Here is an 8,767-nt window from a genome sequence, read left to right as displayed (position 1 = left end):
AAGAAGGGCAGAGGATAATCTTCCTTGCGGATTGAAGAAAAAGACAAGGTGTGAGTGGAACTGGGAAAGACCAGGGAATAAAGAGAGTGACAGATTGAGATAAAAAAAAAGAAAGAGAGAGGATCTGCAAGGGATTATGTTTTTATTTATGGTGGGAATGTTTCTCTTAACCACGATATGATTGTGAAAGCTGAAGATTCTTGGGAGAGATCGATTTTAATTACTAGACCACAGAGTGAAAGAAAAGATACAAAGATAGCAGCAGAAATCTCAGTCGAATCCAGCTTTTCAGCGAAGCTGCTTGCTCACTGATTGCCACCTGAGACATCTCAGGTTAGGTGACGTCTGGAGAGCTTCAGGTTGGCTGGAAAAATAAAACAAAAAAAGAAAAAGTGATGAGTGACTCATGAGTTCAAGAAGATATCAGGTGCTCACTGAAGCGACGGAAAGTCTGAATTGGTGGATTAAAGGGAAGAATCACGCGCGTCATAATGTTTCAACAGCGCTAGTATTGTTAAGCTTTGACCTTGGATCTGCCAGGATGTCTCTCTGCCTGGTTGTCTGCTCATTCATATGGGAGTCATAAATGTGTGTGTGTGTGTGTGTGTGTATGACTACGTTCTGTGTGTGAGGGCGTCTGATACTGGTTTCACTGTGCGCTGTAAATTCCAGCCTAGTTAATCTCCAAGCAGGTGATTTTGCTCCTTACGCCTGCTCTGTATCCTGGCCTTCTGCAAGTCACTAAAAATTGAACTCACCTCCATAATTCTGGCTGCTTTAAAGCTGTAGGGAAGATGGGGAAATGCCCTGCCTTACCTACAGCAAGAGCCGTTCACCCAAAAACTGAGGGTATTGTCATTGTTTGAATAAACTGAGGGTTCAAAGCTGTAGTTTTGGATACCATTTAAACTGAATGGACAAAAACAGCCCAGACATTCTTTAGATTATCTTTCTGTGTGTGTGTGTGTGTGTGTGTGTGTGTCTGATGAAGAAATTATAAGTCATCAGGTTTTGGAAGTGAACTTTTCGCTTGAAAACCATTAAAACTTATCAGATGGAATCTGAACAAATGATCAAAGCATGCAACTTCCCCATCTTATTCTACAGTTAAACTGATATGACTTATAAGATTTATTTTCTTACGTTACTCTATTTATATAAACTCTATTATTTATATAACAGTTATTTATATTTCATATTTATATTATATTTACATTTAAACTCATTATTTATTCAGTATCTCATTGTTTATTTATTGGATCATTCTACCCATCTATCTTCAGGATAAAGATAGACACTTTGTGTGTATTGATACATCGCCCTCATCTGGTCAAAGTATGAAATTCTCCTCCATCCCACCACCCACCACCACCACCTCCTCCCACCTCCACCCCACCAGCCTACTTTATTTTATTTGCCTCTCCACAGCATCAGTATGCCGGCCTGTTATCGATCTCTTCACTTTCACACCTAATCCAATTGTGAAGCATGTTGTGTATTTTATTATGGTTTTGATTGTAATAGGGTCAAGATGAACCCATCTGCGGTTTCTTCTTGTTTTTTCGCCCTCACCGTCGATTCTCATAAACTCCCGTGCCCACGATGCAGATACCACCTGTAAACAACTCCCCACGCAAGTTGTAGCGGACCCGACCGACCCCTCGCTATTTTCCTGGCAGCTGCGCGCGTGTCCAAAACCCACAGCTGTCTTTCTTCTGCCCGATGCCTCCTCTCTACATCTCGCTTGGTGTCTTTCTTTCCACCCCCCTGTCAGCGAGTTGGCGAGTTTTCCGAATACCGTATTGGCGTCACGCGCACGCCCTCCCTCCACGTGCCATTTGTTTTCCCGTTCGCGTCCCACTTCATTTCCGGTCATTTACATGAAGAGAGACAGCTGGCGTGCAGCAGAAGTACATTTAACCGGATGCTCAATTAGCCGTGTTTTGTTTGACTTCTCAATCAAACACATTTAGCTACTTTTGTTGGGAATTTGGCCACACTTGTTTGAGTTCTGTTAGGTTTGAATTAGGTTTTTAATTGCCTCCATGCATTCACAGACCTTCTCTTGATGTATAGTGCTGTTGGAACAATTAGGAGCCATTAAAACAATGGCGGCCAAGTCTCACGGACGCCGAGTGCTTCCTGAGTAATAACAGTCATTAGAATAATAATTGGGATAGCAATGGCGGTGCCACGATTGTCCACAAATATGAATCACAATATTGATCACGGAGGACAGAAATAATAATGGCTACAATTACAATGGCAATTGAGCAAAATTTCAGGAGCGTCCTCAGTCACTGTCTCTCATTTTCTTCTCTGTTCTACGCCTCTTGATTTCAGCTCAATACCTCACCTGTCAATGTTTTGTGCCACCCGCTCTCCTCACGCTGAATTTAAGACAAAGGTACTCTGAGATGGATAGAGCCTGACAGGATTAAATTTAAATGAAATAGCAGACCGGGCCATCGGGTGACGAGAGGATGCCGACTAGCGCCTTTATAGACTTTTGCTTTTCCCTCCTGAACTTCTCTTTTGTATTTTTCAGCAAAAAAAAAAACTCCATAATAATCTAATTGTTCCTCTAAGAGATGTTTTAGCCTCTTGTATATAACCAAGATGTCCTGATGAAATGTTTGGAGGACATCTTCACTTCAACTTTTACCTTTGAAAGGAAAAAGTTTCACTGGCATTTTATTGTTTGTTGTACCCTAGCAATGCTGCGTTGTTGTTTCTTACACACTGTTGTACATGTATTATGTATATATGTATATGTATATTTAGTTTTCTCCTTGATAAACAAGTAATAATTATTACTTTTTGTAAATGACACTGAGGCCAGTTGTAATTTGAGTATAAATTGATATTTTTCATAATAAATAATAAAAATAAATAATTTACAGTCACTTTTTATATCATATTATGAATAATGTTTAAATAAGTTAAATTAATATTTAAATGATAGACTTTCACATTCTAGTTTGGAGCTTATGATAAAGCAATAATTAGTGCTTTTGAGCGAATAATCACCTCAATAACAAAAGCTTTGGGTTACATTATATATGTGTGTGTATTGTGTATATTTTATTTTTATATACATAAGTACACATACATATGTATATTTATTTAAAAAAATTTAGATATAATATAAATATATAAATTTATGTACATGTAAATATTTTCAAAATATAAACTATGTGTGTTTATATATATATATATATATATATATATATATATATATATATATACACAAAATAAATAAAAACAGTACATACATATATTATGTAAACAGAAACTTTTTATTTTTGATGCGATTAATCGTTTGACAGCACAATTTATTTTACTTATTTGAACATTATTCATAATATAAAATAAAAAGATTGACAATCACTAAATAAAATCTCATGAAAGTAAAAAGTGAAATGAATGCAAAAATAAATCATGAATTCATGGGAAAAGTTTTCAAGACAGTTTTAATATGACCTTTACATAAAAAAGTGGTAAACAAGTGAGCTTACTTTACTAGTGGCAAACTGTTGTAATTGAAAAAATATATATATTCTCACAATAATATTGAAATGACCATTTCACTTTTTTGAGTTATGGTAGTATGGTAATTATATTAGAATAAAAGGTAAATCATTTTGGATGCATTTTCAGGTTTATAAAATAATAAACGTCTATATTATACATAAAAGACTTCTGAAAAGTAGCTAAATAAAATAAATGCAGAAATAAATTTTACATTTCTGAGGAAGTTTTCAAGGAAGTTTTAATGTGATTTTTATATAACAAGAAGTGTGAAAAAGAAAAGAAAGAAGAGTTAGTTATTACAAAAATCAGCCCTCGGACCTCAAGTGCCCATATAGATGAAACACACTTCACCTTCGTTTATTATATAAAGTAAGACACCTACAGTACTCCTATCAACTTTTCCGAGCTCAAGCTATATACAGACTTTCTGTCATGCAGCATGTCAGTCTGAGCATGTCAGACGTCTTGTCCCAGCTAGCTGAGTGCGGCGATGAGGGGAGACAGGTCTCAGCGAATCAGCGGATGTGACAGTTTTACCCCAGCGATCTGTTGTGATGTCATCAGATCGGGTATGTTCTGCTGAAGAACGCAGTGCCTTGGTGTCAGGCTTGCGAATCATTACAGTCCAGCAGAGACAGGCTCTCCGCGAGGAACACGGCTAATGATGTGCGCAGGGTTCCAGCAGCATGCCTGCGCGGGCCAGCGGTGATGACCTCACGTTCAGCTCCTCTATGTCCTGATAAAATAAACATCAACAACACGTGAGCGTCAGCCGGGAACATGCGGTAGATGTTACGTTCAACTAGATTTAGCAGTCAAAGTGCCATTAGATGTTCTGTGTTCCCCGCGTATGACTGATCCGAGTTTATTCCCGCGAAAAAAGAGCCGTCATTACCGGCGCTTTCACGAGGTGGATGTCAGAGCGAGCAGATGGAAGAGAAGTGTGTCAGCCCACAGTAATGGATAAAGATAACGATGCTATTGGTCTTACCAGCACTTAATTAGGACCCTTTCTTTCTTTTTCTCCCTCTCGCTATATCTGTCTATCTGTCAGTCTCTCATTATTTTCCTTTTTTTTCACTGCTGTGTCTCCTCTTCTGCATAGTTCACACTTCTAAGCACAAAGGTAGTTACGTGAGCGAGGTGTTAATTGGTCACTGAGGTATTTCTGTCTTTAAACTTGCTCCGTGTGCCATCTTGTCTCCTTCTGTCCATCAAAAATCTTTTTTTTTAAATAAATGATTCATTTAGGCAAATGAGAGTTTTGCGTTAACTCTGTTCTCCTCTGTCTTTCAGCGCAGGGCAGGCCGTGCAGGCTGAGAACGTGACCGTGCTGGAAGGAGGGGACGGCACAGATCTCCTGTCGTCTGCAGAACTACGACGGCTCCATCGTGGTCATCCAGAACCCGCGCAGACAAACGCTGTTCTTCAATGGAACGCGAGGTGAGCGAAGCTGCCGCTTCGCTGGCAGTCGTTAGCAAATCTTTTTAAACCCGTGAAAAAACATGTTGGAACAAAGTTGTTTTGGCATAATTATTTTAATATTCTTGCTCACATTACTTTGGATTAGCTGGGAGACTTAAAGATTATGCTAGGATGCACAGGACCAATTAGTGGGATGTTTTCCTTTATTTTAACAAAACGCGTACAAAAAAAGTTACATCTGGAGATTAAGATTTTATTGCAACTTTGTTTCAAAATTACACCTTTATTTCTCATAATTGCGATAATTATGGCAGTTTAATACAAAAGACACTTAATTCTCTGAATTGTAACTTTGTATGTCTTATAAATATATATAAATATATAGTTTTGACTACTTGCAATGGTATTGTTATGCTTCTTATATTTTTTTGTTACGCTGAACTTAGCATAAAATGCTATTGCATTATTAAAATATACATTCTAAAAAATTGTTTTTAAAAGTTATTTTGCAAGCTGCGTTTTACAGGAAAATGTTTTAAAAAAACTATGTAAAACTGTAAATACATTTTCAAAACAAACTGTAAATTTTACAGCATAAAAGGTCATTTACAAATAAGGACATTTCTATGCAAACCAATCAATTCAGCAATGAATAAATTCAACAAATTGTCACGTTTACAGGTTTTTCACTGTTTTCCACTGTCTAGATTATACACAAATTCTGTAAATAATTTCTTTTCACAATTTCAAATTTGGCTAATATGTTACAGTTAGAATTACATTATTATGTTATCGTGTATCATTGATCATATAAATTAAATTTGTTTATTCTATCTATCTATAGTAAAATACAATACTATAATACTCTTTAAACCTCATATCATAATTAACAAAAACGTTATCTCAGAAAAAGGTTTCAAAAGCTTTCGCTGGGCAGACATCCCCTGGTAGCTTGTTTACTCCAGAAGTGTGCATTTTAGCACCTTTCGAAAGGCTACCGTCCCAGTGACAGCCTTTTTTCTAAGTTTAGTGTCTGCTAAGCATCATATAAAGTTTGACAATGATCTAATTAAAGTTCTTTCCCATTATTATTACATTCCAGCTGCTGCGGTTTTTAGCAAATGTACTAGAATGAATTTATTGAGCACTCCCTCTCCAGTGCTGGCTTCATCAGACATATTCCATATCCATTAATGGTTCTCTTGTAGCGCTGGTAAGTGGTAAATATGTTAAACACAACCTTGGAGTCCATGCTAGCATTGGAGCAGTCTCTTTTCATGCTGGTTAGCTTTTATCATCTTTGGAATATATTTATACTGGCGCCGTCATTCTTTCTGAAATCCTTTTTAACTGATTACACCTTATTTCAATTTCTTTTAAAGATCCTTTTATGTAATAACCTTTGTTTTTTTCCATCTCAGCCGTCACTATCGCTCAAATTTGAAATCCCTTTAAGTGATGACTCTCTGTCACCCTCGTTTTACATGATATGCAATGTGTTTTCATCCTTGCCTTTGTAACCCTTGCCTCAGCAAAGGACTCAGAAAAGCATACGTAATTCGGTGAAAAAAAAAGTGAATGGAGAAAAAGAATGAAATTGGTAGAAACAGAAAGGACCACAAAAGCTAAAAAGCTGAATTAGTAACCGTGATCTCTGCTTTTATAAGTGCACATAATTGGGCCATTTTGTAGGAGCTAAATCACCTCTTCTGAGCCATTCACACCACTATTTTCAGACACACTTTTTGCTAACAATCTTTAGGTTTTTAATATCAGTGGATTCTCCTGACAGCTCCAGGCTGCCCTTACTGCTTGAGTGCCCTGGTCTAAATGTACAGAGAAACGCAAATGAAAACCTCTGCTTCCTAACTAATGAATCCGATAACAGTCTTTTAGCAGGCAGCAGGGCGTAAATATCCCTCAGCGGTCATACTATACAATAGCCTATCAGCATAAGCCCTTTCCATGAGATTCCTTCAGATTGGCTGGATCCGTGAGGTATGTAAATGAGGCGTGACTAAAGGTGACACCGGCCTGGACAATGCGTTGACATTTCCCTGCCATTTAGCATGAGCGAAAGCATTTATCTCCTTTAGTGAAGCTCTTTTACTCTTGTCGTGTGAAACACGGATCGAGTGAGAAGATACACGTCATGAAAAAGAGCTCATTTATTCAGTTTATTGCTTGTTTATTCATTATGAATATACTTTAATTCACTGAAAGTATCACTCTTGCACTTTTTCAACATGTAACTGAATCTTTCATTCAGTTGTTTGTCGCTGACTGTTAATTTTAGCGATTGACGTGCTCAATGTGTCACTCATTTGCTCAGTGCAACACACTGAATCATTTACTCCGCTGCACACTCGCTTTGAGTCGTATAGTGATTCACTTGCATCACTATCACTAACCTAATGTAATACTGATTCATTGATTGATTGATCTCTCACAGACTAATGCATTTAGTCATTAATTTATTCATTCACCGACTTGCTCCAATGTATGACTACAAGCATGCCATTCACTGTTTCATTTTTACTCAGTGTGTCACTATTATTCCCTTATTGTAACACTTGAATACCTGATTCATTCACTCACACATTTATTTTTTCGAACATTCATTTGTTTCATTCTCTTGCATACTCATTTAGTTTCCAACGTGACGCACAGATAGACGCAGCCAGGTGTTGAAAAATGTCTGGGTTCATTCAGAGTAGTAATCATCTTATGGATCGAGCACAGCTTGCTGCTATCCGAGTGTGCTGATGGCAGAGGGTCGCATCTCCAGAGCCCAGCCGGCCACAGACAAAGAGCTTTAAAAGGAAGTAGGGAGAAAGGGAGTGTTTAGTGCTGGTCAATATAATATGGGCTTGTCTGAATCTTATCCCAAAAAAGCTCATCCAGCCTTTGTAACAAGCATCATTATTTGTTATTATTATTATTTTCTGACAATTGATTTTTCTCTCACCTTGGTTTCAAAAGCGACAAGCGTTTTCAACTCCAGTTCTCGGAGCTTCTGTTTTCTGCTTCCCCTCAGTATTTATGTGTTGCTCTGTGTCAGCTGTTCTGTGAGAGATGCTGAGTTAAAAACCCTCGTCTGTTGTTTTCTTCTCCTTTTCATCTTCTCCTTTTATGTTGCTCTATTCTTTTGATCTTTATTGTGTGTTTTTTCTTGTTTGGATGAGTTAATTTGAAACTATGACTTGCAAATAACAAAGTACTGCTAATTAAAAGTAGTTAAGCTACAAGCTTCCTTTCGATTGTAGCTAGCAACTCTACAAGCTGATACTTAAAGGTAATACTGTTTTATTTTACTATCAAGTTACTTACAAAAATCGAAAGACAAAGTGGTTTTTAAAAGAGCTTACAATCAGGATCTACAAAACTTTTTCTTCCTGACAGCTAAACAATTGAAAACCACAAGAATTTTGTATTGTAGCGATTTGTATTGTAAAAATCACTATACAGATAAACTTAAATTGAATTCAGTTGAATAATAAACAGTGGTATTAAGGCATGGATGAACTTGAATCCATCAAAATAATTTATTAAAGAAATATACTCACCGAGGCTGCATTTATTGAATAAAAAATACAGTAAATTAATAATAATATTAAAGTTAAAATATAATTTTTCTTATATTTTAAAATGTAATTTATTCCTGTGATGACAAAGCAGATTTTCAACATTCAACATTCATTAGAAATTCATTCTAATATAAACACATCATGTCTTTACTGTTACTGTCAATCAGTTTAATGCATCCTCACTGAAACAACAGTATGTATTTCTTAAAAAAAAATGTTTG

General features: G+C 36.7%; 1 pseudogene; it reads left to right on the top strand.

The window, feature by feature from the left end:
• The first annotated feature begins 3,987 nt into the window (after positions 1–3,987).
• LOC122334774 overlaps positions 3,988–8,767 on the top strand; it is a 29,304-nt pseudogene continuing 24,524 nt past the window's right edge.

The sequence above is a fragment of the Puntigrus tetrazona genome, unplaced genomic scaffold (genome assembly GCF_018831695.1).
Source record: "Puntigrus tetrazona isolate hp1 unplaced genomic scaffold, ASM1883169v1 S000000643, whole genome shotgun sequence".
In the NCBI taxonomy this organism is placed as follows: Eukaryota; Metazoa; Chordata; class Actinopteri; order Cypriniformes; family Cyprinidae; genus Puntigrus; species Puntigrus tetrazona.
Note: the sequence above shows the minus strand (reverse complement) of the source record. Positions and strands in the feature narration are given on the sequence as shown.